General features: G+C 37.9%; 3 long non-coding RNA genes and 2 other non-coding genes across 5 annotated transcripts in view; 2 read left to right on the top strand and 3 right to left on the bottom strand.

Annotated features, from left to right (window-relative positions):
- Positions 1-11,945, bottom strand: part of LOC149925216 (uncharacterized) — a 300,627-nt gene extending 288,682 nt beyond the window's left edge. The window contains exon 1 of the long non-coding RNA XR_016476891.1: positions 11,907-11,945. This is a non-coding gene — a long non-coding RNA (uncharacterized LOC149925216). The remainder of the gene's footprint in view (positions 1-11,906) is intronic.
- LOC149925240 (uncharacterized) overlaps positions 1-24,586 on the top strand; it is an 80,207-nt gene that overhangs the window by 30,714 nt on the left and 24,907 nt on the right. The gene's annotated exons all lie outside the window — the stretch shown is intronic.
- LOC149925241 (U4 spliceosomal RNA) lies at positions 15,217-15,356 on the bottom strand. The gene has a single exon (XR_016477133.1). It is a non-coding gene; the product is annotated as a U4 spliceosomal RNA (small nuclear RNA).
- LOC149925242 (uncharacterized) lies at positions 18,914-19,514 on the bottom strand. The gene is made up of 2 exons (XR_016477077.1): positions 19,463-19,514; positions 18,914-19,220 (listed from the first exon to the last, which is right to left on the bottom strand). It is a non-coding gene; the product is annotated as an uncharacterized LOC149925242 (long non-coding RNA).
- On the top strand, positions 24,368-24,506 carry LOC149925243 (U4 spliceosomal RNA). Its single transcript, XR_016477128.1, has one exon. It is a non-coding gene; the product is annotated as a U4 spliceosomal RNA (small nuclear RNA).

The following is a 24,586-nucleotide window of genomic DNA, read 5'->3' on the forward strand; positions in this document are numbered from 1 at the left end:
CGAGTCCGAGCTAAGACCATATTTTTGTAACGAGGCCGATATGAGACCTTTTTATTTTTAAGAAACGGTTGTGTCCGTTTTTGCACGATTATATTTCCCCTTGGCCACTGGGGAGCGCTGCGGAGCAGAGCGAGAGTACGTACTTAATAATCTGTCCCAAAATCGTCATTTGTTAAAACCACCAAATATTTAAAATTTGTGGAAGAACATCATATTGATATAAAATGTTTGATAATCAATAAAATATTTTTTGCAAATAAAAATTTTCTTTAGAATCAATTTTCTCTTTCAATAATCCGAAACGTCTCAAGAACTCGATACGTTTGGAATTCTAATGTTGCGGGAACTTGCCGCGTTTGAATCTTAAACGTTTCAAGAACTCGACGCGTTTGAATCTTAAACGTTTCAAGAACTCGACGCGTTTGAATCTTAAACGTTTCAAGAACTCGACGCGTTTGAATCTTAAACGTTTCAAGAACTCGACGCGTTTGAATCTTAAACGTTTCAAGAACTCGACGCGTTTGAATCTTAAACGTTTCAAGAACTCGACGCGTTTGAATCTTACACGTTTCAAGAACTCAACGCGTTTTAATCTTAAACGATTCGACAACTCGACGCGTTTGAAACTTAAACGTTGCGACTACTCGACGCGTTTGAAACTTAAACGTTGCGACTACTCGACGCGTTTGAAACTTAAACGCTTCCAGATTTCGACGCGTTTGAAACTTAAACGATTGGAGAACTCGACGCGTTTGAATCTTACACGTTTCAAGAACTCGACGCGTTTGAAAATTAAACGTTTCGTCAAATAGACGAGTTTACATTTTAAGCACTTCAAGACCTCAACACGCATTAAACAATCATTTCTAGAACTTAACATGCTTTAAACGAAAACGTTTTGTAATTCGACGCGCAAAAAGACTTAACGTTTCTTCTACTCAACGCGTGTTGGTATAGTATATGTCTGTGAGAGCGTTGCATTTTCCCGTTTAGAAAAACGTCTAGAATTTAAACATTGTTTTTTCTGTGTAGAGATGTCTTCGACAGTTACAGCATCACAACAGGATTTCAAGCGCATACGTACACGGTTGAATGATAAGTTAGTGGTACAAAATGAAGTATATAAAAAAGGGGGGTAAGCTTCTGCTTGTCTCCTGTAGCAACAAAGCTTACTGATAACGGAAAACAAGAAGATATACAGGCTACTCATAAGGAAACCAAATGTGAATGTATCAACTCGAAATCCAAAGCGACTGGCATGGAGGAACGTCTTCTGAGCGCTATTAGCGCGGTAACAAAAAATATGGAAAGGCAATTTCAGTCGTTCAAGGATACCCACGACGACACATGCAGAAAGATTGTTTCGCTACAAATGAAGGAAGAGTTGAAGGAGATAAATCTTAGGTTCGTTGAGATGGAAGCGGCTTTGAAGAAAAGTAACGACGAATTAGAGGAACTCAAAAACGAAATTCGCGAGAATAGTAATGAAGAATTAGAGACACTCAAGAGCGAACTCCGGGAGAAATCGTATGAAGATGTCGATAAACTTAAATCTGAAATTCGTGAGAAGTTAATACTGAATCCGATAGAGAATACTGCAAAAATGGAAGATTCATTGAAGAAAACTAACGAAGAACTAGATAAACTCAAAACAGAAATTCGTGAGAAGACTAGGCTGAACCCTTTAGAGAATGGAGAGCTAAAGCTGAACTCTAAAGCTCTCCAGACGCCTGTCAGAAAAGTGATCAGGTCTTCTACCAACATGGAAGACCGGGCAGCGAATGTGATTGTTTTCGGTATAGGAGATAAGGATTTAGAAGATAAAGAGAAGGCTCGAGAATGGCTGGCCTCAAACCTCAATCTCAACAAAGAGGAAATTTCAGTCGTGGAAACAAAACAATTTTTTGGTGAGAGTAAAAACAATAAACCACGTCCCATTCGTTTAATCCGGGGGTAATGGAAAATGAAACACGAAGTTTTATCAAGGGCTCACAACTTGAAGAATATATCGGGTTACGAAGGCGTTTTCATTCGCCCAGATCTCAGTAGAAACCAACGTAAATGGCGACACTCTAAACGGGCTACAAAATCATCGGAAAAAGCCTCTGATTCCCCAACCAAGTCTTCGGCGAAACGATCTCCGAAAGATCCGCAAGATACCTTGGATTCCTCTGACAAGTCTTCCGGGGCAAATTGGGATGTATCCTCCGACTGACCTAAGAGCTATAAGAACACCTATAAGAAGAAAAATAGGGGGGCTAGAAAGAAAAGGGGAGTTTCTATGTTGAAATTGGCATGCTTAAATATTTATGGACTTGGAAAATATCGTGAAACGTGGGACGAACTTACGGAGATCATGCTCCAAAACAACTTTGCCCTTTTTTGCGTTACTGAAACCCACTTACGAAACCTCGATTACCCTGATTTACCTATGGGTTTTCTCTGGAACGGTGTTAACAGACAATCGCGCGAAAAGGTCGGCGGTGGTATTGGTGTTATAACGGCCCCAGGAATTAAATGTTCTCCCCTACTAAAGTGCCACGAACACTTCTGGGTTCAAGTGACTCTTGGAAAGAAATCTTTTAATGTAGCGGTAGTATATATGGCCACGGAAAATGAAAATCCAGCGTGGAATGATGCTATCTTTAAATGTCTTGAATCTGACTTACACGCGCTTAACCCCGCCGGTTCGATCCCATCCTGTATCTATGGTGATTTCAACGCGCATCTGAGAGAGTTCAGTGGCCGAGAAAACTATACTGGGCGTAAATTGAGAACATTTGCATTGGAGAATGAGCTCTCTATTGGAAATCTGTCGGAAAAGTGCGAGGGACGGGTGACTTGGTCGGCGAGGGGCCTATCTTCCACCATCGATTACGTTCTATTTAACCAAGCTTTTGAGAATCACACTTCAAAAAAAAACGTTCACTAGTAAATCACTAAAAGCACGCTAAAAGTGCGCAACAAAATCGGATCACTATACACCAAGAGATCACAAATTGGAACATAGTACTTCGTGTGTGTGTAACTAGTGTACTATAGTGATCTACAAGCGTGAATAATACGTTCTTTAAGCAATTCAAAAGTGTGTACAGGTGGATCACTAAAAGATCACCAGCGCAACAAAATTGGCTCACTTGCTCACTTAAAGCACACTTAGGAAACACATAAGAGAACACTACTGTTTAAGTGTTTGTTGGTGTGTTTTTAGTGTTCCTGAGTGATCTTGTAGTGTTTTTTGGCATTCTGAAAGTGTTTCAACAGTTCAAAATAGAGCACTAAAAGATCACCTGCGCAACAAAATTGGCTCACTTGTACAATTAAAGAACACATCGGAAACACAGTAGAACACTTAAACAGTAGTGTTCCCTTATTTCTTTAAGTGAACAGATGAGCCAATTTTGTTGCGCAGGTGATCATTTAGTGCTCTAATATTGAACGGCATTATTTTTGTTTGCAATTTATTAACGTGAATGATATAAGTATCTTTTTCTGCTACTACAGATATATCTAAAAAAATAGTTTAGACCCCGTGCGTTAAAAATCTTGGTTTTACCGATATGGGTAGGAAATAAATATGTAAGGCAATAGGCCCCTGGCGTAGATTAGATATCTGGCAGCATTAAAGCTATCCGCAATGAGGAAAAATACCACATGTGGCTCTCATTTTCGTCTGCTTTATTAAGTTTACACTATGGTCCTTGGATAAATTAAAAGTTAAGCAGACGATTTTGAATTTACTTGTATATTCTCTTTTCATGCACGGGGCCTATAGACGCCGTGCGTAGAAAAACAGGAATAAGAGACGGCGCCTACTGTCCGTGTTTGAAAACAAGTGTGTTAGCCATACTGAAACGAATCTAGGTGGCCCCAGCGACGCAGAAGCTTTTGCTTAGCTTCTGCTAAGTGGGATCACCGTGTATCAAACGTCTGTTAAGCCCCCTGTTCTCGTAGCTTTGACTTCATTACGTATTTGTATCCTCTACATGTCGTGGATGGCCGCCGAAAGGGGGTATAACGAAAGTTTTCAGTAGCTAATGGGGATAAAACAAAAGTATGAAATTTCAATTCGCTACCGAAATTAGACTAGGTGGCGCAGCGACGCTCAAGCTTTAGCGTCTGCTAAGAGGATATATATAAACAATTAGATGTTATGCTTAGTGTACCAATTGGCACTATAAATTTAAAGTGTTCGAAAAGAGATTATGTGGTGTACCAAATTTTACAACGTGGTGTCCTCAAAGTGATAATTTAGTGTACCAAACATTGATACAAGTGTTCTAAATGTGTTATGCGTTCTTTAAGGGCACCCTGATCACTTTAAGATCACTGATAGGTGAAACGAGATCACTTATAAGCGATATTTTCAAAAGAGTGAACACTCAGAGATCGTAAAAGCACACATGGGATCACTTTGTAGAACATATACAGATCACATGTATGTGCTACCAATGTGTACAATAGTGATCTTAAGGTGAACGATTTATTTGCAGTGCACTTAACGAGCGTGGTAATCGATGAAGATGGTCTACTTAACATAGGTAGCGATCATAACTGCATCACCCTGACTTTCGCGATCCACGTTCCCCGAATTAACCCACCCGTAAACGAAAGAACTTCACGGTGGATAACGAACAACCCTGAGAAATTACAAGTTTTCTCAAAAGATGTTGACAACAAACTTATCTCCTATAACGACCTTTTTATGACGTTTTCCAGAATAGTATAGTTTTGGCCGCTGATGCCCACTTAATTCCCCCTATATCAAAAAAGAAAGGAGTTACGCTGAAGGGGTACTTTGATAAAGTGGTCAGTTTCTCTAGGAGCCAACGAAAACAGGCGAACAAACGATACAGACAAGCCGCGAGAGATCCTTCCCTCGATCGAAATGAGACTCTTCGACTTTGGAAAGATTACCTCACGAAGAAACGGGTGGTTTCGGAGTTGGTAGCTAAGAAAATTAAGGAAGTTAACAAGGCCACACACACAGAAAAATATTATTGTAATTTTTACAGTAAGCTGCGGTCAGCACAGATGCCAGCAGAATGCTGTTAATTTCACAACCAGCTCTGACTGTTTTCTTTTATTGTCATGCTTCCTGTTAAATTTACTGACACTCTGCTGTTTAAAAATACAGCAAGATTAAATTATATTTACAGAGTATTGCTGTTTATTTAACCTTCATTCCCGACGATTTAATACGGTAAATGCATGCAGTTTTTACAGTAAAATTCCAGTGTTTGCCGTAGTTTAAGTTATCAAACGTATTTAGTACAGAACCCATTCACAACCTTAAAATTTCATCAAAAATCTCACGGATCAAACCACTGTCACGTTGGTTCAATTAAAAAATCTCTAATATTTTATTCATCAATTTATGATAGAAAAATATAAACAATTTTATCAATTATTAAAATCATTACAACAGAAACTTTGACAATATATTTTCATAATGTTTAATTGAAATAATCAAATATGATTACAACTGTAGTTGATCGTGTTTAGCTCGAGCCTTTGTAGTTTAGAGTTATAGGAAAAACCAAAGGAAAGTAAATTATTAAGCACACGATGAACAAGGGTTGTAATTAATAAAGTATTTTGGGTGCGGTGCTACTTATACAAAAGAGTATATAAAAAATTTTTATCGGATATTATTATATTTAAAACTAAAATGAAACTTGTGCGATTTTAAAAAATGTTTTGACAACTTAATAATAATTAGTTGTTTTATATACTAGCGCTTGCCGTTTATAACAGAAAAAACAGCAATGTGTGGTAAATTTTACGCATTTTTGAAGTAAAACGTCAACCACGGTTTCATATTGTTAATTTTAATATAACTGTCATTTTAAAAGCAGTACGAATATGAATTTTTACAGTCGCTACTGTTTTCTTCAAAATACAGCAGAGAGCTGTAAATTTTACGACAAACTGCTGTTAACCCACTTCAACTGCACCTTGCTGTAACTTATAAACCGTATTTGCTGTTTTTTCAACAGTAGGTTTTGAGTGTGCAGAGGAGAAAATTAACAACGCTGGACGAAATTCCAGCAAACTCTTCTGGTCCATGTTTCGAGATGTATCCTTTTCGCAACCACCGACAAAACTTCGAGATCCAGATGGAAACACAGTCTCCTCATCAGTAGAAATCAAACAATTGGTCACCGAACTAGTATCCAAAGACGAGCTTACCTTTCGGAATCGACATCGACTTCTAACTATCGAGGATATTACTTGCAACGGTCCGTACGAGAACCCGTTAAACGAACTCACCGACAAGATTTCACTGGTTGAGTTAGAACAAGCGATAAAAGCCCTTCCACGAGGAAAAGCGGCTGGAGAGGATAACATTACCAATGAAATCTTAAAAAGCCTGGGGAAAACCGCTCAAGAGGCTCTATGTATACTCTTCAACCAAGCTTTCTCCAATAACGACATACCTCACTCTTGGACTTTGACGGAGATCAAGTTGGTGTTTAAAGGGGGTGATAAAGACCCGGAGGAATTCTCATCCTACCGCCCTATCGCACTCTCCCAATGCCTCAGTAAACTTTACGTGTCTATTCTAAAAAACAGACTTGAAAAATTTGTGTCCGATAACTCCATTCTCGGAGAGTTCCAGAACGGCTTTCGTCGTGATCGGCGAGCCTCGGACAACATTTTCATCTTAACTCAGATGATGGATATAGCTCGGTTGGAGAAAAGACCTCTGTATTTGGCGTTCCTCGATCTGCGTAAGGCTTATGACTCAGTCTGTCGTGAAAAACTCTGGGAGACAATGATCCGCCAAGGGATCCCTCGTGTTTTCGTTCATCATATCAAGCGGCTCTACGATAACGTCCATTACCGTTACTGGTTTGGGTCCTCCAAAAGTGATTTCATCCCGAGTTCGGTTGGTTTAAAGCAAGGTTGCCCTCTGTCCCCGCTACTCTTCGCACTTTACCTACAACCACTGGAAGACCGCCTTCGTTTATCCGACAAAGGTTTTCACCTGAAACACCCAACGTACGAAGAAATAGATTTTAAAATTCCCGGCCTCTTCTTCGCGGACGACATCTTCAACGCTGCGGAAAGTACCACCGAACTCCAAGATCTCCTTACGATTTGCGGTACTTACGCGACGGAGTTTGGTCTTGAATTTGGAGCGAATAAGTGCAGTGTCTTCCCAGCGAACACGCTTGAAAAGACCCTTATAATCCCACATTTTACCATCCAGGGAAACTCTGTGCCTGTTTCTAACATTGTGGAATATCTAGGCATTACCTTCTCGACCTTGGAATATCTCGGTATTCACGAACAGAAACTCCGGCGCAAAGCCACCACTTTAATGGGTGCAGTGAAGCATAAAGGAGCTCACTCGTATGATACGTACAAAGTGACCCGTACCCTTTGGAAGTCGGTGGCGGTTCCAGCACTAACATAACGAGTGAAACGTTGAGGATTTTAGACCAAGCTCAATTCGCGACTGGGAAGATGGCGGTCGGCGGAAATTTTATAACATCGAAATCAGCGATAAAAGGGGAGATGGCGTGGTCCTCTATCCAAGAAAGAGAGGCGAAGAGCGAGTTACGTTATTTGGGAAGACTGAGGTTTATGGATAATTCTCGTCTGGTTCACAAAATTTATATCTACATTCGTAAAACCAGCCTAAGATCTAAATGGTCGACTCGAACGACGAATCTGGACCTGAAATATGGATCAGCGGTCTCCCGAGCGGAGGTCTCAAACCATAGAGAATGGAATAACGTAGTCGACAGTGCCGTACTGCAACGCTCTACTGAGTTTTGGACTAAGGAAGTCGCTTCCCATTATAGCTTATTGTGGTACAGACAAATGGGTGCGCCAAACATCGAGTCTTTCTACAATAATGATAGGGCGAGCCATCTCTTTTTTCAAGCCAGAACCGGAGCTCTCCAAACCGCGTCTCGAATGACTGATGTCTTCGGTTCGGATCCGGAATGTCCTTTATGCGGGTATTCTGTCGAAGATATCTTCCACGTGGTCATGGACTGTCCGAACCTATCCGCTTATCGGTGCCCCGAGGACTTTCATAGCTCACGCGAGGATGACTTTTTATCCCGGCTCGGTTTAAATTCTTCTAGAGAAAACGATTGGCCAAAAATTTCAAATTGTAAACAAGTTTTAATGGAGTGGGCCAGTCTCCGATTTTGAAATTTTCCCTTTTCTTTGTAAATATTGTAAATATCCAGCTTTAGGTGTTCTTATAACATCGTATCGTATCGTATAACTTTTATCTTTATTTTTATGTAACGGCGAGTTTCGACTCCTCCCTGTTCTAAAAGGGACCAAATGTATTTTTTATTTTTGGCGTTAATAAATCATTCATTCATTCATTCTGCGGGTGGAACACTACCACAGGCGCTGGTAGGCCAAAAATAGACCAATGGGAGAATTGGAAGCCTCAGCTTTGGTCCAGCCTCGGTACTTTTCTTAGTTTAAAAATACACCAATGGGAGAATTAGAAGCGCATCTTCCGAATGCTTTTTCGGGCGATGGGCTAAAGATGCGCTTCTAGTTATCCCGTTGGTCTATTTTTGGAATACCAGCGCCTGTAGGAGTGTTCGACCCGCAGCACTCCGGTGTACTAGGAGAAGTACCGAGGCTGGACCACGGCTGAGGCTTCCACCCTGTATATAAAAAACATTTGTGGTGGAATAACACGGTGGAAATGAAAAATAATATTATTAAAAATAAAATAAATTTTAGTATTGTTAGGCTTACGGGTAGCGTTGAATATCTGCTACCGACGGAAGTATAGCTAAGAAATGTAAGCAGGATCACGTGGTCAACAGGTACTATTTAACTAGTTACTATGTCCCTAGTTAGGATCCCAGATGGCCCATGGTTGTAATATAATAATGGGGCTGGGATGCCCATTTTTAGTGCTAAGCCTTATTTAGCTTTTAATGTTAAAAAATGTAAAAAAAAACACCATGAGCAGTTTTTCGTTACTTCATTTTTCGTTGTACCAGTTACTAAAGAATCCCCCCCCCCCGGGAAGGTTATTTATTTTATAATTTTTTTATAAGTTTCTAGTTTAATGCACGGCCAGCTTTGACACTCGCGCAATAGCGGCCAACTCATTCGTTGAAGTTTCTATGTTAACCTAGAACAAAAATATTGTATTTTCTCTCCCTATTTTAAAATGTTTTCCCCCATTTCACCTCCCCTGGGCCACTGGCCCTCAATAAAAAATAAACTTAAATATATCACTATTTCGTATTTCCAAGTCTGGAGCCAGATGCGGCACAAACGCGAAAATCTATTTCGAAGCTTAGAAATTACTTTTAAATTCAATTATTTTATCAGGAAAAAGACTTATTGACAGATTTTAGAAACTATGATCGAAATATTGTTCCATAAAAACCAATATTTATATATTTTTGTGTTGTAGGTTTGGGAATTAAAAGCTATGATAAATTTATCCAAATGTTTATTTTCTAAAATATAGAAATAAAGATTGTCCAAAAATAAATTATTTACATCTGTTTTTACGAGACTGGGTAAAACGTGGTGGCTTAAAAAGAGTGTTGTTTAACCCCTGGGCAATGTGCGGGGTAAGAGGGGAGGCTGGGCGTGGTACTGTCTTGGGTAAGGGTACTCGCCACTGAGGTATCCTACGTTCCCAATAGTTCTTTTTATAAAATAACATTGGCCATCTTGTTGAAATGTTGCCTCCCCGCTTCAGCTGTGGATGCGTTTTCTCTCCCACTAAAGAGTTTATGAACTCATTCTTAGGCATTGGCTGAACTATTCAAGAGCAACATTTCAACAAGTTGGACAAGCGTAAAGACATTTTAAAAAATCAACTATTTGAAGTCCGTGGTCTCCGAAGAAGAACCAGTCCTGTCCTTCCTTGCCTTCTGCTCCTGGGGCGGGGGCCCCTGGTCCGACCTGGGGTCGGCAGAATGCGCAGGCCATCATGGCGGTCACGATGGCGAGGACGAAGATGGATTTCATCTTTTGGAAACAACAATAATCCTACATTAGAAATAAGGCTAAGTCTAAGATCAAGTTTGTACACTAATAATTATTAAAAGAAAGCTTTAAATTATAAATTTAAATGGTAAAATTATTTAAAAGTAAAATTTTTTAAGTGTAAAGTTTATCACTAGCTGGGAAGAATAGCTGTGAGAAATTTGGAGGTCCTAGGTTGAACGGCTCGGACGTCTATAGAGAAACAGACGCAAGACAGACAGACCATGGCAGACAGAAGACACTTAGGAATATAGTATAAGAAGATAATAATAATAATAATAACTAGGACGTCTCAAACCCGGAACCGGTTTTATCCACAAAAACTTGAGCGGAACGCGCGCGCAACCATATTCATTTAATATATTTCACATATTTAATAAGGTTAATAAGAATGTCTAAGATCTTAATTAGAAGTTTTGTAAGATATTATTTATAATGTGAGTAAGCTATTATTTATAATGTGAGTAAGCTATTATTTATAATGTGAGTAAGCTATTATTTATAATGTTATTAAGCTATTATTTATAATGTTAGTAATTATGTACAAAATAAAACCTTTTTTTAAAAAAATCCTCTACACGTATTAGTATTTCCATAGACGAAGAACGGGCCAAATTGTTTTCTCCTATCTTGTGCCGTCTCCGTTCTTCTCCAAAGGCGTCAGACGAACACGCAGCCAAATTTTCTCTTTCCTCTCCCTTTCTAGGGAATTTTCAACTTTAAAAATTAGAAAAGGGATATTTATTTGAAAAAAGGGAATTTCCCATTTTTCTGGAAAACAATGTAAGTTACCACTATTATGAGTAGAATATATTTCATTGAAAATAAATATAGCCTAGTCTTTTCTCCATCTTGAATGCTTTTTTGAATAGTAAGGGAATCAGCTGCACAGTTCCTATAGTTACTAAACACGTTGTGATTAATTAACCTACACCTGAATATCATGTCCGTCACATTGACTATAAAAGAAATTTCAGGAATACTTTTTGTACTCTTGTTGCTAAAATAGACGCTTTGAAATATTCGTCTGTAATAGTGTAATTCTGTTTTTCGGAATTCGGATATAAACTTACAAGTTACAAATTGTTATCTTTAACTTTTATATTTTAAAAGTCATGGTTTTGTATAACATGAAAAATAGCCCAAACATTTATTCATGACGATACTTCATGACTAAATTTTTTTCCCTTTTATTAAAAGAAATTTATAATTATTTTGGCGAGCTTTCGGGGCCGTAGCCCCTTTTCAAGCCACGTGGTCTATAATAGAGACTTGGCAGTCCGTAGCTTTGGCCATGGCCGCCATTGTGGTAACATTTTTCTCCCCACAATAAAAACTATTGAAAAAAAACTGTGACGTAGTACTGCCAAGTCCCTATAATAAAATAAATGTAGCCCCTTTTCCAGCCACGTGGTCTATAATAATAAAATAAATTTATTTGAAAATATTCCTTGACTTAAATGTTAGGTGAAAATATTATATTTAATTCATATTATGTTAGAAATCAATAGGGAAATTTTGAGGGAATTTCTAACACTAAAGAGGGAAAAAAGGGAATTTTTTTGGTTACCTAATATTGAAAAAAGGAGTTTCAAATTTCCCAGAGTAGAAGCACTGGTTGTCGTCCCCGTTCTTCTCCAAAGGCGTCGGACGAACACGCAGCAAAATTTTATCTTTCCTCTCTTGCGCCGGTCCCGTTCTTCCCTCCCCCAAAGGCGACGGACGAACACACAAAAAAAATTCCATCGAGATCACGACAATGAGAGCTTCACTCGCTCGTTTCGCTCAATAATCAGCACCACCTTAGGCTTAAGTCATCAAGCGACTTTCAGATTTAACGAGTGACTTAATCCACGGTTAATTTTAATTTTAAAGTTTAGTTTATAGCAAGACAAAACACTACTTACGATGCGAGATGGTTTAGGATCTGTTCCTTCTGAACTGGATGGCTGAGACTGGTTGAATGTTGGTCGTATTGTTAGGGTTACTAAATACTATACGAAAACCAGACTGTCTTGACCCCGCTTCTCGGGGCCTCTCGTGGCTCGTTCTCGCAGATGAGGAAAGACTTTGCAAACACCGTAATTCGGCGATTGCACCACGAGCCCCGGTAATTTTCTGTCTTCTTCAACTCATGGAGAAAATGATATTCTGAGCTACGCGTGTTTCACCGTCACAACAAAGCTTTCTCTTTTCCAAATTTCAAGTTACATTGCAGGTGTAGTTTCAAATAAATAGGGAGTCCTTTTGTACAGTCGTGTCTAAAGGTCTTGAAGAGGTTACAGATAAGGCCAAGAATTGATCTCTTTATATATTATAGGATACAGATAAGGCGTAGTACTGGAACGGTTGGAAGGAGTGAACAACTGGGATAATTAGGCTGCACTGTTGAATTGATATATTTGTTTCTAATACGTTCTTTAAATAGTACTGAAATTAGGAAATATGTTCAATTTAGATGACAAAAATATTAATATAACTTGTAGATTGAAAAATGAGACGGTCGTGTAGATGCTTCTCAATTGGACATAGACTGTACGTTAACCCGTTTATTAGTTAAAAGGTTACCATTCTGGTAACCAATGAGGTCATGCTAGTTGAAAATTTAACCCAATACCCAGCAAAGAGAGGTTTCAAATCAAATTTACTTCATAGGAAACCGAGTTTTGCATTAAAAATTGCTCAAATTAGCAAAATAATGTTTCTAACTAAAATCTACTATTTAAGAAATTTTCTTCAATACAATTGCAGTATATTGAAATGTTTATGAACATTTTCTGCCGACAGATGGGGTAATAACTCTCCCAGCATTGCGTGGCGTTGTTCGAGTGGGCTTAGATGTGCTGAAAGTGTCATAAATAAAAGAAAACATTCTATTAGGCGCTTAAAGTATCGAGAACGATGGCTCAAGTGTGCCTTAAAATCGAGGGACAGATCACTTTGTTACAGGGTGTCCTAATAATCATGATTAAAAAGTAAATAATGATTTAATTATTTTCAAACTTTGTTCAGCCAAAGCTACAGATTTAATTATAATCTAATCAAATCAAGATTTAATCATAGGAAGTTGTCCTAATTATAATTGGAGTGAGCTGCCCCTCACTTAAAATTCCAATTTCAAGTAATTTTCCAAAAATAGAAAAGGATTTAAATTGGAAATGTGCTCTGAACAAATTTAAATTTTTACCCATTACTAAAAAAATTATTTAAAAACAGTGAAAATAGATATTTTTCAGTTGGAAGTTAATTCGTCAAGTTGAAGTTTTTTTTAAAAATATTTAAATGGTAAATCAAGACATTCATCTGAACCAACTCGATCTCCAAAACCCAAATCCACAGGAAATCCTTCTTTTCTATCACAAATACTTTTTTCAACAAAATGTTTTTTCCCACAATTTTCATTTCCTTTTTATTTGGACCTGGATGGCGATAAATATTGAAATCCTCTTTCTGTGTAGCAATTATGTCATTAAGTTGAAGATAAATGGTTAACTAAGTAATTTATCTGAAACTCCTTTATAAATAATGTAATTTTAATATGTAAATAACAATTGTTACATTAGTACTTTGGTGGAAGGTAAATGCGTTCTTAGGGCAACTATTTCGTAAATATTTGAGGGTCACAGCGAAGCGTGCCTTCTTCGCAATATTTGCAATTTATGGAAAGGTCACCAAAATTTGGATTTGACCCACTCGACTAAATTTGCTATCCAAACCAAGGCGGATATCCCGCCCCCAGTGGAGGATATCCGTACTCTACCGTTTCAGGAAAACTCCTGGGTTAAATAAATTAATTTCCAGCGACAGCGAGACCTTCTCCAATTAATTGAACCTTTAATCCTTCATTTGTATTATATCATGCCCTTTGTAAATATGTCCTCATTACGAAATAAATCCTTCAATTGGGACACTTTCATTTACTGCCCGGGCGAAGTAAGCACGGCACCGATATATCGCTTACTCTGTTTTATAAACTGATAGGTGCAGATACGAATGGCTGACAATATCATCTCAATTGTCACCAAATGTTGTGAACTATATGATTTTTATCGATTTGCAGAAATCGAAATTTCGGAAACCTTGCAAATATTTCGAAGAAGAGACGCTTCGCAGTGCCCCTGGTATTATTGCTACACTGCATTTCTCGCCGTCCACGTCCCAGTTTAAAGGAAAAATATAATTGTTTTAGCGGAAAACATTAATTGGTATAGAATTATTTCCGGCCGTTTTGTCTTTTGAAGCGAGTTGCTTCAGATAAAGGTTTTGATTTTAAGTTATTTCTTAATAATTTTTTTAAAATGTACAGGAAATATCATATCATTCGATATGACAATTCCTCATCAATTAGTAATTGCTAGTGCCGTTTATACTGAAGAAATAACTCAAAAGTGTTTAAAAATACATAGAAGGACAAAAAAAATGTCTTTACAGGCAATAAAGATATTCCGCGAGGGAGGTGCCGGGCGGAAAAGTGTTCAACACCGACGCGGCATTACCCCGTTGTATCGCGATTGCTATCCGCTGAGTCAAAAACGACGTGGAACGCGGCTCCCCGGTAGCTTCCCGAATTCGACGACCAATAGAATGGACCAAAGCCAAACCGTCACAAATATCGGTGTTCAAGCCCGGAGTACTTCGCTTTTTTCTTCGACTCAGCCTGGGTGGCGGCCCAGAGAGGGGCTGCGGACGAAGACGCCAAATATGACGGAGCCAAAGGGTCAGTGCAGTTAAAGTCCCACACCAACGATTTTCCGCCGGTCCATGGAACAAGGGACATTCCATCAGGCCGCTTCCCGTCGTCGCGGAGAGACCCGGAGGCTCCAGAATGGATGGGACACCCGCGGAAACCAGAGCACGTTTAAGAATATCATTAACGGCGCCGTGCCTGGAGAGCCGTCCGGAACTCTTCTTACAGCTCAGGCTTGTGTCGCGTAAGAGTCGACCTGGGCACCACAATTACACGTGTGAGGCACGCAGATGCGGGCTCCCAAACGCAGACTGACCGCAATCGGAAAGGAGTCATCGTCGAGGTCGGTTCCGAGAGAAGGCGGCGGAAGCGCGTTCAGCCAAGAACCGGATTCCTTTGATCTAACCGAGAGAAGACGGGCTTTATCGCGATCATTGACTGCGCCATTGGAAAGTAGCATCGCGGTACTGTCATTAACCGGTCCTTCCCATATATTGTATCCGTACGTTTGCTTTTGTATATTTTAAGAAGCCCCGTAAGGCTGTCAAAAATTGCCATAGCCGACGATATTTCGCGTCGTCTCGGCTGGGTATTGGGTTAAGTTTTCAACTAGCAATAGTCGCACCTCAGTTACACCTCATTGGTTACGACATTGCCTCTGCGCAATGATAACCTAACATACCACTAAACTGGACTAACGTACATTCTATGTCAAATTGAGAAGCTCTACACGGCCGTCTCATTTTCCAACTTACAAGCTATATTAATACTTTGGTCATCTCAATTCAACATATTTCTTTAGTTTAGAACTATTTAAAGTAAGTATTAGAAAAAAGATAGCATTTCAACAGTGTAGCGTAATTACCACACTCGTTCCAATGGTTTCAATACTATGCCTTATCCGTAACATCCTAGACAAAACACTGTACCAGTCCCCGACCTATAGACACTGCCTCTGCGCAATGATTGAATAGCTCTATACGACTTTGAACTTATTTCATTTCTTTAATTTTGTTAGGATTTAGCTTTTTTGCCCCCTTTTATTATGGACGTTTCTACCTTTTCGCGTATTAGAAATTATTTTAAACTTTAATAATGCGTTAAATATTTATCCATCATCTCAATACTACACTACCAAAAACAGATCGAAGTGAATCGCAACAGATACGCTCTTTATTGAATTTTGCGACAGCATCATCTAGAATTATTTTATAAATTAATGATTTTATGATTTTTAATGATATTTAAAATTCTTATTAACGATTAAATATGTTAATGGTACTCTTTTTTATATTATTTAAAATATTTAGTTTGTAATTAATGTATAAATATGATTAATATTAAAATTTAAATATTTCACATTTAAATTGGTAATGAGAATTATAACTTATACTGAATATTTCTTAACATTGTAATTAAAATAATTTGTAGAACACCATATCCTAATGTTGCGTGTTTTTGTTTTCAACTGCTTCGATCCGTGCTTGAGTATACCTCATGTTTCGCGGAACAATTGATCCCCGACATTTGAAATATACATTGGTTAATTAATAAATAATTGGTTAATAAAAATATTTTCAGAACAATTGAAGATCATATAGTTTTTGTAACAAAAGCTTTGGTACGTTGCGGCCCGGCTCGATTTGAAAATCAGTTTTGTGATTATAACTAATTGTTCTTTGAAAAAGAAATATATGCAAATTTAGAAGCTCTCGTAATTACGCTTTAAAACAAACGATGATTTAGCGGGTGAATGTATTTTAAAGAAGTAAATTTCCCCAGGCCGATTCAATACTTACCATAAACTCCAAAACCGAAATTTGGCGAGACACATCTCACTTGGAGAACATAAATTATTTTGGAAATCGTTCCGAAATATTAGTCAATATTAAATGTTTATTTATCATTTCAAATAATATAACCCAAGTTTACTTGTATTTATCCAATTTGCTCATTCTTTTCCAAATTTACACGCATTTACCCGTCGAAACTTCTACGTATGAGAAATTTTAAGTTACATAAAGGTCTACTTATCCCCCGAATTTAAACAAAATCAGTGAAAATCACTTAAGTACAGGCCCCCAACCTCCTCGTTGTTTAAAAGCGGGGCCTCTTGCCCATTATATTTGGGCCTCCGAAGATCTCATAGCACAGGGCCTCCAGTTGTTTAAATCCGGCGCTGGCTCCATCTCCAAGATGACTTACATCGTTGCGGTCGCTATCACCGCTGCCTTTATGGCCAACCCAAATTGAACCAGAGGGAGCGGCACCAATACGCGGAACACCCGGCGAAGAGGGCGATCAAAGTAGATTTTCTTTGGAAGCCACAATCTAAGCATTGCCAACGACAACGGGGCTGCAGGACGTACATGTATTTAACCATTTCAAAAATCTCTTGATTGAGATACCCGAGCTTAAGTTGTTGATAGTAAACTATACTTTCTCTATACGCAGGGTACCGGTACCCAAGCGAATGGTTCTTTAGTGGAGGAAACCCGTACCCTGGTGAAAATCAATAAACGACGTTTTCTGGTTTACCATGGGACAAATAAACTATCTTCCATCGAGAGGTGAACCATCTGTAAATTATTCACTTTTGTAATCCAGTACTGTATATCACATCACTTGTATTTAAATTCCTAAATATGCCATCGTTGCGAAACAATCTTAAATTGTTTTTGTCCTAAGCTGCGCTGATGAACGTCTACACTTTAACAAGTTCTTGACTTAATCTGTCTATTAGGATTGAATCCGAAAGAGGGCTACAACTAAGAGAAACGTTTAGGAATTTAGTTCCCCGTGTTTGAACAAACGAGGTATACTTCTTCTGGGTTTCCCTCCGAAAAAGTAAAGCAATCTCCAGTAAGTAACTGTTGTCTTGAGGCCCGGAATTATATTTTACTAGGGCCTGGGGCCACTCTCGGCTGCCCTGTCCAAAGGTAGACTAACTTCACCCTTTTGTTGCTCATCAGTCCTGTGAAGGATTTCTGGCTTTGCAAGGATTTATAATCTAGTTTGCTTAAAACATATAATACACTCGAAATCTTCTGTTTTGAGATTTAAAATAAACTTAGTTTTTAGGTGGATTTTTTTAATGTGAATTTATCCGGCCAAATCCGGGTGGTTTTATCAGGATTGGATAGTTCTCTGCCAGCTGGTTTCATGGGGGGGGGGGGTGAAAATGAAATTTGCGGGAGGTGCTTGTGGAAGCTTTCTGAACTCCAGCGAATTCTAAAACTGTTTACAGATATACGATCTTAAATTTTATTTTGGGAAATTATTTGTATTTAAAACTTATCTTAAATCCTAAGCTTCGAAAAGCGTCCGAACAATGTCGTCGATGTTCATAAATAATACCCTTATTGCGAGTTAATTAGGGGTTTAATACACATTTACTTTACCTTCCTCGCGCCCCATGGGCTAGTAATATCAGGTGCCCTTTTTCATATGGCCGGGTCGTCATTGAATACTTTACGATTACATTATCCAAAATAGTATTATGAACCAGACGGTGCCTGACCCGCGCTTTCTACCGACGGCGTCTTTGGCCATCGTCGTCATCACTATGGCGACGCTTGTGAAACTACATTTCAGAACAAATTGCTTTGCTTGAAATTTAAATCGACTGGTTTCGGTGGCACAAAAGTTAAAAATGCCGAGACTTGAAATGATAATTTTCACTTGTTTTTAGATTGTAAGGCTTAATTATAAGATTAGTAAAGCGATTATAAATGAAAGGAAAAACCTCGTTCAAATTCAAATTATTTTCTTATCCTACATACGATAGTTGTTGTCAAATAGTGTTTTATAATTTCCCTCGTAATATCAATATTTGGGGTTCTGGTTGCCATTCATCACTCTTACTTAAGTTTGATTATACTTTTATTTTTAATAAAGTTTACTTTTGCAAAGTTTCCCGGATATCAAGTAAATTGAGCAGATAATTATGATGATGAGGCACAAGACAATGTGCTGGAAAATGCACCACGGTAAACTCTATAATCAATTAAAACTAATGAAAGTAAATAAATCCTAGTAAATTGCTATCGCTGCCTGAGAGCCCCCAACAAAACCCTCTGGGCTACGCACCTGGTTGCAATAGCGTTTCCCTCCAAAATATAAGGTTTCAAAATAAACAACTTTGTATGTATAATTTCAGAAATTGCGAAAAAGATTTAGTTTCATCACAATGTTTATTTTCTTTTATAATAAAGGCAGGATTGCGTATAAATAACTCATGTACAACTGATTTAATGACAATGGATGGATGGTGATGGCAGAGTGATGACGTTTAACCCCAGGGGAATGCGCCGGGGAAGGGGTAAGGCTGGGCGTGGTACTGTCCGGGGTAAGGGTATCCGCCACTGGGGCGTCCTCCGTTGCTGTTCCCAATTTGGATTCCGTGGTCTCCGAAGAAGAACCTGTCCTGTCCTTCCTTGCCTTCCGCTCCTGGGGCCCCGGGGCCGTCCTGGGGTCGGCAGAATGCGCAGGACATCACGGCGGCCACGATAGCGAAAACAAAGATGGATTTCATCTTTAAAAAAAAACAATATTAAACTTAATTTTAAAATTACGTTGAGATTAAGTTAATTAGGCGAAGTCTTGGATTTCTAAATTTAGAAAGTAAAAATGTATTATTTTAAAATCAGATATTGAAAAGCTAATTTGCCAAGTGTTAGGGTTATCTTTACTTAAATTTAATTGGAGAATAAATTCGTGGTTAGTTTTAAATTCCAAATATAAGAGTTTCTTTATAGCGGACAAAATGGTACTTACAATGAGAGTTGGTTTTGGTCTGTTCGTTCTGGAGTGGATGGCTGAGACTGGTCGAATGATGGTCCAAGTATTCGGGAGCTCCCTCTTTATACTGAGACGAGTCGCCCTTTGAGCGGCTTATCATGGACTCTCGTTCTTTGCATTGTGTCGCTCGTTCTCGGAGATGAATAAAAATCCCCAACATGACGTTGCAAAGATCGTAACTCGGCGATTGCACCACAAGGTTTGGAAATTGTTATCTCTTTCAATCCGCGGAAAACAAGCGTGGTTGAGCCTCGAGTGTTTGCGCGCCAACGTCAGGGTATCAGCAAAGCTGCCTCTCTTTATGATTATCAGCAGGTGCGGATTTGGATACCATCAATCGCCTGGACATCTTATTGTTATAGTTTTGTCCCCTCTTTGGACCTCATCTTGCAGCTTTATTTATATTTCTGATAAATTATTTCAGTGTACCATGGCGTCGATTTCTAAAATGTTAATTCTTGTTTGACAGTCACAAAGGTGACTCATTTCGCCGGAGTGCTGAAATGGTACAGTTAATAGGTGGTTTTTTTTCGCTTGTCCGGGGACAAAAAGTGTAAACTTTTTACCCTAAGACGTTTTATTCGCCTGTTCTCGGGGTAAGATTTACCCTGTCCCGAATTTTGTTCGCTTGTTCCAGAGCTCGAAGGTTACACTTTTTACTCCTTCTCGAAAGGAGGTGTAGAGGGAGTAATCTAGCTTTGTCGTCTGCCTAAATTTCGTTTCACGAAAACATGACGGGAAACTTTTTATAAATAACCTTTAACCTTTAACTACTCCCTTCTTACTCCAACTCGTTTCTTTCGTCAAGACCGAATTGAAGTAATATGACGTCATATCGCTACACTTTTTAACCTGCTCAAAAAACCCAGGACAGACGAAAAAAACCACCTATTGTCCTCCATCAGTACGCCACATAAATTAATTAATGTCTATGAAATTTCACATCATAAATATTTTGCTTGATTAAACTTCAATATAATATTTAAATTGTTATTGAAAATTATCAAGTTTAGAATAAACTAGCTGCTGAGATATATTCGTGACACCAAAAGCGACTTAAGACCCAAAAGTGTGTCAACTCTACCTTACTGAGAGCTAGTCTCAAAATAGACTACTAGCCGGAGACATGACTGCTACTAGTTGGAATAGTTGTATATACACTGTTAAAAATAAAGGTTTATAAAACGTCCAAAATTGGACTTTTAATTTATTTCAAACCATTTGGTTACTGAAAACGGTCTAATCAATTATTTTAGACCCATTTTACTCTTTCATGTTTAATACAATACCTTTTGGGGTATTGAAAGGGAACGTACCCTAAGAATAAACCTTTTCCAGTCCTGGTGGTAAAGGTATAAAAATGTTATGTTCTAACATTTAATCCTTTTGACTACCCATTTAATTCCCTTAAACGAAGAAAAAAATGATATGGACCAATTTCGAGACTAGTATTTGAATACTACGTTATTTCTTTTTTAATATTTTCTTTAAAATAACATAATGCGAAGAAATTCCAATCACCAGGAATATTTAACTAAGGTTAAGTCTTTAAAAATTTGATAACTGATTTAAATATTGGGGATATTGATTATGGGGTCAAACTATTATAACCCAAATATTGGCACCACAGAATTCTTGCTACGTGTATATCAAAAACTGAAAGTACACGATACTTTACGTGATCAACTCCCTTCGTTCAACGACTATTTCCCTCTACCGAAAACCACCTTAATCTGGCCATGTTAATGGTTAATCTATTGAGTCGTATTGAATAACACTCCACAAAAGGACTGAATTAGGGGAGAAGGTTTAAATATGTTCTATGATAAAACCCTGAATGGTCTTAAATATTGGAAAATGTTTTAAGCACTTTAGAGGTCTAAAATAAGACCTTTATTTTTAACAGTGTAGTTTATATGTACGTGGTCTGGCATGATTTCTTCGATTTACTCACCCGTAGACGTACGTTCCAAAATGCCTCACTCGGCGGCGCTGGAGTGGAGAAAGTTTCAAATATTGATGACATGTTTTTAACCCCTCTCCCTTTTTCTACTTCGCGACCAGCTCTTGTTAAACATTATACCGTACTGACACCCTTTTGTGTCTTATGTCAATAATTCCTTGATATTCGTCGATGTTAATATTTAGTTACAAATGTCAACGCGCAATAAAATCACGTTTCAATTCAAGTGAGCCTTTAAATCCTTTACCTGTCAGGCGCCCCTGGGACAGTTATATCTTGCTTCTTTTTTCATATGTCCGGGTCATCATTGGTTAGGTAACCGTAGGCTTAAACGTTGTATAGTTTTAGGCCATACCCTGCTCGTCTCTTAGTTCATTGTGTTAGGCATACTGTTTAATCATTTGTACATTAGTTCATTAAACCTTTATTAATTATCTTATCATTCGAGATCCTTCTTGTTAATTCTCTTACGGTTAACGTTAATTATTGCTTGATTTAATCAGAATTTGCCTAGCATTCTCCCTTAGGCTGGTTGCCTCTGGGTTCAGTTTAGGGGGAGCCGGGTCAGTTAGGGAACAACTTTTTTAAGAAACGATTTTACAGCAGAATTGCCAAAAATTAAGATTTTCCCTTCATTGTTTACTTTTTGTTATTTACTATTAGGTGCAGATATAAATGACTGACAATAGCTTCACCTTTTGAGTCCATTGTGACCTATTGGAAGCAAATTTTAGTCGAGTTGGTCAAATCGAAATTTTGGTGACCTTTCCGTAGTATGCAAATATTCCGAAAAAGGTACGCTTCGCTTCAACCCTCAAATATTTACGAAATAGTTACCATAAGAACGCAATTATCTTTCATGGTGTAAATACATCGAATTTCTAATGCTACAATTGTTATTTACGTTTATTAAATTCCATTATTTATTATAGAGTTTCAGATAACGAAAAAGAGGCTTTTACTGTATTCTTCCCCCTTAAAGTCGGCTAGCAGTCGACTCACAAGGAGACATCCCCAAATTAGAGCTCGGCGTTTGGATAAGAATTAATCGCTTTATTTATTTTTATCCAAAACACACAATTATCCACAAATTATCCGAAAAAATCTATTATTTTTACATGTTAAATTGCCTTTTAGTCTGGATAATATCCACGAATAAACAGTTAATCGACATTTTAGCGGTTAATTTATCCGTTTCGCCGAGCTCTACCCCAAATGTAACCCACCGATTTTGTTCAAACTCGGGGTATTGGTAGACCTTCATGTAACTTGAAAAACCCTAACGGGAATGTATAGAATGGGCAACCGTTTTGCCATGGCAAAGAAAATTTGAAATCAATAATTTATTAATTAACCAATAAAATGTGTTTTGGATTTGTGTAACTTCAAAAGCCAACAAGCACGCGGACACTTCGAATAGCAAATTTATATTTCTGGGGTCGAGGATAAACTGTTCCGGGAAATATGAGATATACTCAAGAACGGATCGAAGAAGCTGAAAACAAAAAATGCTACATTGGGATGTGGTGTTCTACAAATTATTTTAATTTCAATGTTTAAAAATATTTAGTACAAAATAAAATACTCATTAACAATTTATACGTGAAATATTGAAATTGAAACATTAATCATATTTATATATTTATTACTAAATAAATATTTAATATATATATAAATAATAGTACTATTAACATATTTAATTGTACATATAATATTATTAAACATCATTAAAAATTATAAAATCATTTATTTATAAAATAATTCATTGGTCAGTTAGTAAATATATTATTATTAATAGACGTCGATTGCTCAAGATGGTTCGGCCACAAAATTTAAAAAAGAGTGCATCTCTTGCGATTCACTTCGATCGGTTTTTGGTATAGTATATTGCCATAACCTTGAAAGTGCTTTGTCTGTCATACAGATAAGAGGATATGATTGCGGACCGCTCTATCAATTATAAATATATATTTCGAATAAGTACTTAAGTAGTCAAATAAGTTCTAATACTTATATTAAAGGGGAACGGTCAAGCTTTAAGAAGTTATATAGCCCTATAGTCCATTAAAAGCTAAAATGTATGGCGAAAACCACATAAAAAATATTAAGTGGTTAATTTTTAATAAAATAAAGAAATTTCGGGAAATTGAAAAGCGCGCGTCCGCTGCGACACCTGGTGAGAAATCGGTGAGATAAAAAAAAACAACATAAAAGCGCGTGCTGCTGAAGACGCGAAAGATTTTTTTTTGCACGCGCGGCGCGTTCCAGTTATACGAGACCTAAGCCTAAATTGCGCGATTTTAAAAGTAATGCTAGTTCGCAAATCGTTCACTAAGGTGCTGCTGGCGCTGGCGAGATACACCTTAAGATGGCGGCGAAAATTCAAACCCAAATACTTGGCGTTATTTTGCGTTTCAACTTTTTGGGCCAAAAACTAATTTTTCAAGACAAAATAAGGTACGTGTAAGTATATTGATCGTCTTGTTGGTCTTTTGATATGCAAATAGAGCAATATTTGGAAAAGCTTGGCCGTTCCCATTGAAGTATATATACTAAGTCTTATAGAGCTATTCCATTAAACACTAAAGCTAGGTTAATCCCGGGCAGTCCTTTGATAGGTTATCATTGCGCAGAGGCAGTGTCTATAGGTCGGGGACGGGTACAGTGTTTTGTCTAGGATGTTACGGATAAGGCATAGTATTGAAACCATTGGAACGAGTGTGGTAATTACGCTACACTGTTGAAATGCTATCTTTTTTCTAATACTTACTCTCAATAGTTCTAAACTAGGGAAATATGTTGAATTGAGATGACAAAAGTATTAATTTAACTTGTAAATTGGAAAATGAGACGGTCGTGTAGAGCTTCTCAATTAGAAATAGAATGTATGTTAATCCAGTTTAGTGGTATGTAAGGTTATCATTGCGCAGAGGCAATGTCGTAACCAATGAGGAGTAACCGAGGTGCGACTATTGCTAGTTGAAAACTTAACCCAATACCCAGCCGAGACGACGCGAAATATCGTCGGCTCTGGCAATTTTTGACAGCCTCGCGGGGCTTCTTTAAATATACAAAAGCAAACATACCGATACAGTGTAACTTAATTGTATCAGCAAAAATATTTACCTTACGAAAAC

Source organism: Leiobunum rupestre, chromosome 10, assembly GCF_980474605.1.
Source record: "Leiobunum rupestre chromosome 10, qqLeiRupe1.1.hap1, whole genome shotgun sequence".
In the NCBI taxonomy this organism is placed as follows: Eukaryota; Metazoa; Arthropoda; class Arachnida; order Opiliones; family Sclerosomatidae; genus Leiobunum; species Leiobunum rupestre.